General features: G+C 47.2%; 1 long non-coding RNA gene across 1 annotated transcript; it reads right to left on the bottom strand.

Moving 5' to 3' along the window:
• Positions 1 to 355: 355 nt before the first annotated feature.
• LOC108447626 lies at positions 356 to 8,386 on the bottom strand. Its single transcript, XR_001863274.1, has 3 exons — positions 7,909 to 8,386; positions 1,308 to 1,424; positions 356 to 1,067 (listed from the first exon to the last, which is right to left on the bottom strand). It is a non-coding gene; the product is annotated as an uncharacterized LOC108447626 (long non-coding RNA).
• Positions 8,387 to 9,180: the final 794 nt, after the last annotated feature.

The raw sequence follows: 9,180 nt of genomic DNA, 5'->3' as shown, positions 1-9,180 counted from the left end.
ACCTCTCCTCCCTGCACCATTTGAGCTTGCTGAGCTTGGAGCAAGCGTGGACTCAGATAAACAAAAGCAGATACAGGAGGAGAGGAACCTGTTTGAGATTTGAGATGACGATTCTGCCCTCAGTTACACTTTCTTGAACTAGAGCAGATTTGGTTAGTAACAAGATACAGCCCTAATTCTGATTATTTTTACACCAGCATAGCCAATGAGTGTGGGAGAAGGAGCAGTGCTTTACACTGGCACTGGTGCAACACCAACCACCGCTGCTGTTCAGTGCCCTGGATATTTTCTCTGCAAGATGGTTTCAAACGCTTGCGAGAGCAGAAAACAAAGAAATGAAATACCAGCCTCGTGCAAACTTTAAAGTGAAAAATAAAATGTCCAGGAAATCCCTGCGAGGTTTTGGACTGAACAGGAAGATACATTACAGAACTTTTTCAACCTTTTTTGATTTTTTTTTCAACTTCCAAGCAGCAGAACACCAAAATGCTAACAAGCAGGGCAAATTGAGCAAAAATAAAATATTCTGTGGACTGGTTTAGAGAGTAAGGCAGTGTTTATTTTTCTATGCTTTACACTTTGGCCAGCATTTATCCCGAATGAAGGCAGCAAATGTTATTAGATTTCATGGAATGTAAATAAACAGTTATTGGTAAATACATTTTGGTGGTCTGCTTGTTACACTGCATGTCAGGAAAACTATAGGGAACTGGCAGGAGTTCAGACGTCTTCAAGGAACACAGAAAACAGACATATTTTACTAATTATAGCTAACAAAAACACTCTGAGATTACAGTTAAATTACATTAAAACATAACTTGTTGGCAAAGGCTGTGAGCATAATGCTTTGCCTATATCTTTCTGTATAATGTTTCATCGGAACAGAGCAGGAACATCGGGAAACCCTGGCACAGCCCACGCCGCAGTGGCCCTTGGGGCTGGGCCAGCTGGGCATTCTGGGGCCTGCAAGAGTTTCTGGAGGTCCAATGGGGTTTCTAGGAGGACCATGACCTGGATTTGTCTGCAGCAGGGACTGCAGAGGGGTAACCCCACATCTCCATCTGCACCTGCAGAGGTGGGAAGGGAAGGAAAAAGAGGCACCTGCTGAGTGGCCCCAGAGAGGGCTGGGGGGGCAGGAGCGGTGGGAGGTGAGGGGCAGGGGCAGTGGGAGGTGAGGGGCAGGGGCAGTGGGAATTTGGGCAGGGGCAGTGGGAGGTGAGGGCTGCACGGCTGGAGCTCCCAGAGGAGCTTTTGTCCCCACACCACCGTGCCTGGAGGGACTGAGCCACCTCCAGCCAAGTCCTCACCGGGCTGTGAGCTGGGTGCCAAGGCTGTTCCACAGCAATGCTCCTTCTGCCTCTGGATCTGCTCTGCAGCACCTCTGGGACAAGAAAGACAGAAAGGATGGCTCTGGTGTGGAGCTCCTGTGGACACAGGGACATGCTGTCAGGATGCAGGGACCTCCAGCAGCTGATTGCAAAGTTAAAATGGGAAACATGCCTTGACCCAAGCCTGGAATTCCCATTCAGTGGGTCCCCATTTCAATGAAGGATTTCCCTCATTACAGGCGGGGCACTGGGCCAGCTGACCCCATGCCCACGATGCCCAGGCGCTGGTTGGGGCATGGTCTGAAGGGCTCTGGCAGCCCTGCTCACGCCTGGGGAGGGTCTCTGGCTGAGCACCCCCTTTGCTGCTCCCCAGCTCCCCTCCCACTGTCAGACCCAGCCCATGGCACTCCTGCTCCATCACCAGTACAAACCATTCCTGCAGGAGCAGAGCACAGGAGGGAAGGGAGGGCTTTCTGCAGAAATCATGTTTTAATGATGTCCAGGGTTTTCAGGACAAAGGGGCTGTTGTGAGTGCTGTCCCGCACACGCCCGCAGCACTGCGAGGGGCAGACATGCAGATCAGCTGCAGGGATGCTTGCATTACACTGAGCTCGATTATAAACCATTCAGTTCAGTTTTGAAGCACAGTTTGCATGAAATAACTCAATTAAGAGAGATGCTCAGAAGCGTTGCATGTAAGCAGCATTTGGGGCACAAAAAACCAGGTGCAATATCTGTTCTGTTCTCCCACAGTTGCACCTCAGGAGATGACATTATTGTTACTTTACAGAAAGTCTCCAAACTAGAAAAAAATTCCTTCCTTCAGCTGTGGGATATTAAGGCTGAGTGGTCCCTGGCAGGGTGATGCAGTGGGGCTGGAGGCTTGGCTGGCCACGATGACGATCCATTTTAAACCCAGGTAAATCAAGGTGGTCATTTAATCTGACCCCAGTTTATGAGGAAGACATGAATCATTTTGTCTGCCAAGTAAATGAAAGGTGAATGCACAGGCTGATCTCCCCAGAATATTAATAACACCCCTGCCACTGTGCACCACTCCAGAAACATGCAGTTCCCGGGGACTGGGTTATTCTTGCGTCCACGCCCGCGTGTAAAGAAATCATGTAATGAAATCATGCTTCACCATTACCCCGGGGTAATCTCTTCACTTGGACTGTCTTTATGTCACATTTATGGCCTGTTCTTTGCTGGGAAGATTTTTACAGGGGATCTGAAGTTTAAAAGAAGACAGATGACAAGCTGTGATCGCGAGGAAGAGAGGCTCACCATATGGAAATAGAAAGCCCTGGCTCCCTCCCCTACCCCTCCTCCCCCCCCCCCTGCCCGCGAAAAAAAAAAAAAAAAAAAAAAAAAAAAAAAAAAAAAAAAAAAAAAAAAAAAAAAAAAAAAAAAAAAACAAAAAAAAAAAAAAAAAAAAAAAAAAAAAAAAAAAAAAAAAAAAAAAACCAACAAAACTCAGGCCTTTCCCCTCCATCCTTCCATGTGATCAGTAATTAAAAATCAAAGTGGGGAAAACAACCCCGCTGGAAGCTGGCATTTGGGATCCAGCTCAGTTGCCAACAGAAGGATGTAATGGTCATGTCTGTGCCTTTGCATGCTATGGGGGTTCATGCATGAACTGCTTCTAGAGCTAAGACATTATTTTAATGGCAGACTTATTATGGGGCATATTTATTGCATTATTTATTATTTACTTACTGGGAAAAGCAGGAGCACCACCCCTCAATACAGTGCATGTCTCCAGCACTGGACTTCTTGTCACCAAAAACCACTCAGTGTCCCCAAAACCAGGACAACTGAACCCCCATCAAATGCTTTTTAGCCATTAATCTCTGCAACCTGAATGTGTGGCAGCAACCCCTTAAAGCCTGGGCAGCGAAAGAGAAATGAATGAATCTATTTCAGGTGGACAGAACTTGAGCTGTGGCAGTTTCCAGGTTTATTTTGATGGGGCAAGTTTTAAAGGAGTTGATGATGTGGCCAGACAGGGCCCATCCCAGGGCAGGCCACGCTGTGCTCCAGGGGCACTCCCTGTCCCTGGTTCAGCTCTCAGCCCTCCCACCTGCACCCCCTGGGAGTTACCGGGGATTTTGCATTTTTGAAAAACCCCAACCACACACAGCAGGCCCTGAGCTTGTAAAATTTGGCCCCATTTTCAACACTGGCCTTGCAAGGCTCGGGCTCAGCTGTTGGCCTCAGTGGCCAGACTTGCAGAATTAGCACTTGGTCCCCTTAGTGCAGGTTTGGGCTATGGACATCCCGTTTAGGTACCCATGTTTGAACACTGTTTCCTTGTAGCCAAAATAAATAACTGAATCAATGCTACACAGAGTTTAATCTAAACAGGTAATGGAGTCAAGCTCAGATATTCCCTGTGTTCCATCAGCAGGTCCTGGAGATGGCAAACTGAAGCCTGCTTTTATAGTGTGCCAGCTCAGGGACCTGTTCCCAATTTGCAGATTTGGCCTGTTGCATTCTAAAAGATGTTTAATATACTCGATGCCTGTTTGTGTTAATGTTTACCATTGAAGTTTTTCATTATTTGATGTTATATTTGGCCATAGCATTAAAATTCCATTGGACCAACTGAAATCTAGTGTCAAATCAAAGCCAAAGAAGCATCTTTGTGATAGACTTTCAGCTCCCATCCAAGCACTTTAAAAAACAAAAATCAATTGTAGGTGTTTTCTTTGTAGCTTTTCTTCCTTTTGCAGAGAAACAGCAAGCACTTTATTTATTAGCTGGTTTTTATATGCACAGCTCTGAAAGAGCTGATCCCACAGCCATGGACCAGCAGGGCAGCACAAGTTGCTCTGCCAGGAGGGCACAGCTCCATCCCTGCCAGGCTCAGGAGGGAGTGGGGACGGCTGACAGCTGCCCCGAGCCCTTCTCCAGGCCCAGCATTTGGGATAACAGGATCACCTAAATGCCAGTGCCCTGGGCACAGCTCACGGACTGCACCAATTCTGCTGCGTGGAAACGGCCTCTTGTTATTTGGGTCAGGGAATCACAAAATCCCACAATGGTTTGGGTTGGAAGGGACCTCAAAGCCCATCCAGTCCCACCCCTGCCATGGGCAGGGCCGCCTCCCACTGTCCCAGGCTGCTCCAAGCCCCAATGTCCAGCCTGGCCTTGGACACTGCCAGGGATCCAGGGGCAGCCCCAGCTGCTCTGGGCACCCTGTGCCAGGGCCTGCCCACCCTCACATGGTCAACCTTTGAGCCCCAAAGAAAAATCCATTTCCCGTTTCCCAGACCCCGGAGCTGCAGGGAGAACAGGCCTGCCCTGAGAAGCCTCAAGCTTTGATTCACAAAACTTAGGCTTAAGCACAGGCCTAAAATGAGACACCTGCCCTGGGAGCTGCTTAAAGTGAGGTGCCTGAATGAGCTCTGCCCCTAGCGAGGAGCTCACCTGAGCTGGGCCCGGCTGTCCTCCCTCTGCTCGCAGACCAAGGGCAGGATTTTCTCATGGCAATTCAGTGATAAAGGATCGGGAGTCTATCCCCACGTGCTGTGGGGACTCACAGCCTTTGGGGGATGCTGAGGACCTTCGGCACTCACAGAGTTGGAGCCTGCAAATCACACACGGCTCACAAAGCCCCTGGTGTGGCTCAGCAAGGCCACAGCGAACATAAAGGGAGGTCTGCCTAAGTCCAGATGTTTCTGAATTCAAAGGAAAATATGATGGCCTGGATTAAAAACTGGGAACCAGCATTTAAACATAAAGCTGGGAGGGTAACTTTGAGGAACAGTCAGCAGATATTCTCTTGGCCAGTTAAAAGGGAAGCTCTGTGAAAAGTCTCTTCTGCAGTCCACCAAAAAACTGCCAAAGTGGACCAGGATGTTTCAAACTGTGTCCCCTCTGCAGAATATGTCCTCCAAATTTTTTATCAAAATTAAGCTACTTTGCATTTCAGTGAACTTTTTCTTTTTTCCAGGATGGTGTTTTTTGATTTTAATGATAATAAATTCAATTCTGTAAATGTCATCTCAGTACATATGAACATTTCTTTTGACAGTATTAATTGGCATATTTTGATTAATGAAGAGTTCCCACTTTGTTCCAAACTGGATTTCTTTCTGAAATGGGAAAAAAATGCCTTCAAAACTTTTCTCAGCTTTAGTTAGATGCTGAGAAACCAAGAAAAAAAGATCCACAGCATTGTAATGAAGTAAGAATTCTATACTTCCAATATGTTAGCAACAGATCTGAAAATCACACCCAGTCCTGGGATTACTCACAGGAAAATGTTCTCCTTTAGAGGTACACAAGAAGTTGGACATTTTGGGAAAATGAATCCACATTCCTAAGAAGTTCCAATGGCCTGAGGCCAGTCAGATGACCCTTGTTAGGGTGAGATTGAGATCTCAGCACTCAGCCTGTTAGAATGGCTTACTGGACTGTTTATATTTCTGCTTACCTGGATCTTTTTATCCTGAAGGGCATCATTTTAATATATCATTGATCTGATTTCCTAAAAGCCTCTGACATCCCAGAGTTACTGGCTGAGATGCTACACACTACTGGTGCAAAAGTGAAGAAAGCCAACTTCCTCCCAACACTAGCATTGATTGTAGCGAGCAGCTTAGGGTGGTGTACCACATCTTCCCACATCAGCATCTGCTTTTTTATGTTTCTGCTAAAATATACTGTCCAAAGGGAGGAATAGGTTAAGGTTTACTTTGTGACCTTGTTGCTGCTGCTGGCTGTGAGCAGCAAAAAATCTGTTAGTATTTAAAAGTTCAGTAAATTGTTCCCTCCAGAAAAAAACGTTTGGTGCTGGAGTTAGTGCAGGTGCAAAGCTGCAGATGCTGGTGCTCAGGTGCTTGCTGCTGCTCTCACCATCACTGCTGCCACCTCCTCTTGACAGGCACCTTTACAGCACCTCCTGCCTAGAGCTGAACCCCTGCCTCTGGTGTCACCCCCTGGCCCTTAATGCTAGCCCCTGGTTTAGGGGGTGCCATTCCCTGGTTCAGCTGGTGCCATCACTTGGCTATGTGGTGACCTGCTGCTGTCCACCCTGAGCCTCTCCTGGCCCAGCCTGAGGCCGTTCCCTCTCCTCCTGTCCCTGTTCCCTGGGAGCAGAGCCCGACCCCCCCGGCTGCCCCCTCCTTTAGGTGGGTGTAGGATATGCTGTGGTCTGCCCTGAGCCTCCTCTGAGGAAGACTGAGGGGCTTGGATCTGACCATTCCAACAGCTGGGCCGGGCTCTTCTGTGTGAATTGGATTGTTCCATTGGCTCCACTGAGCAAACTCAATTTTTATTAGCAGAGGATCACAATATCAGCACTTGCTGAGCTATCCCGAGTCATGTCGGTGACGAATCTGGCCTCCAGACACAGTTGTCATATCTGCCACTTCCAAATAAAAGGGGCTCATTGTATCAATGAAATGGCATCAGAGCTGAGGCAATATGTTAAACATTAGCCACAATGCTCACAGGCCTAGGAAGGCCTGATAAGCCATGATTAAACTTAATTATGGATTATTTTATATTACCTACCTCCAAGCACTGTGGAAAATTGCTTCCTTTTAACTGCCTTGGCGGCTCTCTCTGACCATGCACATTCTGGGGGAGCTTTTTCCATGATTGATGTATTTGTTTACCAAGCTCCTTGCTCAAACACTGCCGATGCTCCCTTTAATCAGAGGTGTGAACACCTTAATAGTTGTCAGAGCCCACATTAACCTCTTGATTAAAAGACATCCTCACACTTACCATTAAAGAAATACATGAAACTAATCAAATTTCTATTCTCAGTATAAACCCCACAATGGGCAAATAATTTGGTGTTCATGGACTTGGCTCCTTGGGATTTCATCAAGTTGTGTCTTAGAAGGGAAATGGATTTTTTCCTATTTTTCCCCTTTTACCAGGGGGAGGGAAGGGTTTTGGTGGGCTGGGTTCTTTTTTTGCATTTGCCTAAGGGCAAAAAGCTTCATGAACATAATTTTTCACTCGAATTCCTTTGCCTGCTTATCTACCCTGGCTATTACTCTCTTTGGCTGCAGCAATATTACCAATAAAATAAACATGTCAAAATTCAGAAGCACAAACAGGTTCATCTGTGACACTAATTTTGCCTGGCAAATAATTCTCCTTGTTTCTGTAAGGGCTTCAATTTCTTGTGGATTCAAAGCAAATTTATCTTAAATTTGATGCCTCCGTCTTATTTTTCTTTCCCAATCTCATTAGAGTAAAAATAGCAAGGATATCCATATGATTAAAGACTTCATGTGCAAGAAAGCAATCTGGTCATAGTGCTCCTTAGCTTTATGTACTTCTTTCTATTTGACAACATTAATTTGCCATCTGTCAGCTCAGTTACAGAGTTTACTTGCTGCTTGCTTGGCGTTCACCTCCCCCTTTTTCGTTGTCAGCTGTTTTTAATAGTTTGGCCTCCTTGAGTGGGCCATTTATGCAGATTTGAAACAGGAGAAATCCTAAAAACTGACCATATGGGAACCCACTTTGTACTCCCCAGGCTGGCATAGCCATGCACAGACCTCCTCCCCCTTCTAGGCATCCCCAGCACTTAAAAAATCCAATTTTTCCATACCTCCATAGCACCTTCCATCTGGGGGACTCCAGATCATCACACCACAGATAGAAACAGATGAATTTTGCTCTCTTGGGCAGGTCAGCTGAATTGTCCAAGATTTCCTGGGAGCTGCATTCAGCCCTGAACATGCAACCAGATAAACGGAAGAGATTTTTAAGATCACAGAAGGAAGGTGACCAGCACAAAACAATCATGGCCAGGCAAACCCTCACAAGACCCTCCAGCACCCAGGGGACCCTGGGGCCACGTCCTGCCCTGCCTGGTCCCATGGGCAGCGCAAGAAAACACAGAGCTGGTACTTATCTCACACAGACATCTGCAATAAAGGCTATGGATGTATCCTTAATTGATTTTTCAATCTTTTGTGGTAATTGTTGGAATTCCTCACGAGGTTTCTTTTTCACCTAAAAGCCTTCATTTTAGGAAAAGAAATCAGGTTGCTCAGAGAAGTTGTGGATGCCCATCCCTGGAAGAGTTCAAGGCCTGGTCAGGGGAAGGTTCCCTGCCCATGGCTGGGGGTTGGAACTAGATGTTCTTTAATGTTCCTTCAAACCCAAACTGTTCTGTGATGGTTCTATGAAAAAAGCAACACTTTACATCAGGGTTGGTATTTCCAGCAAAGGAAAGATGGCAAAGGTTTCCTAGGCCTGACAGCCCAAGCCCAGCACAAGCAGCCATGAGAAGATCACCCCAGAAAGGGAAGTCTGACTGTGAGGCAGAGCCAGAGCAACACCTCCAGCCCTGCTGCCCCGGTGGGAGCCCAGCCAGATGTGTGCCTGCCTTTGGGGCTGGAGCGGCCCTGTAATTTATAACACTCTCCAGGCTGCTCTCATTTATGTGGGGGCCAGTGCTCAGCTCATTCAGACAGAGTTCAAAGGCTGCCCCGACCAGCTCTGCAGGCGGGGTGGCCACTGGCCAGGCCCAGGCCAGCACCTGGCACCGTCCACTCATCACACTTGGATCCACCCATGGCTGTCTTGCACAAAGAGGGCTGATGGGCAGCTGACTGCTCTAACAGGCTACCAAATGGTCATCCCACCTCCTCCAGGTGCCTGGCAAGCTCGGCTTTGCATCACCTCTCTGTAATGCACAGATACGCCCAGATTGATGCAGGGTGCAAAAATGTCCCACAAAGATACCTCAACAGGGTGTGATGGTGACAAAGCTCATCCCATCGTTGTCTGCCAAAGACACAACCTCAGGTGGGTACCAAAGGCAGTATTTCACAATTCTGAAATGTAATCCCTGCTGCAAACATTTCCAGTATCA

Source organism: Corvus brachyrhynchos, unplaced genomic scaffold, assembly GCF_000691975.1.
Source record: "Corvus brachyrhynchos isolate BGI_N302 unplaced genomic scaffold, ASM69197v1 scaffold616, whole genome shotgun sequence".
Lineage (NCBI taxonomy): Eukaryota > Metazoa > Chordata > Aves > Passeriformes > Corvidae > Corvus > Corvus brachyrhynchos.
This window is presented reverse-complemented; position numbering and strand designations above follow the sequence as displayed.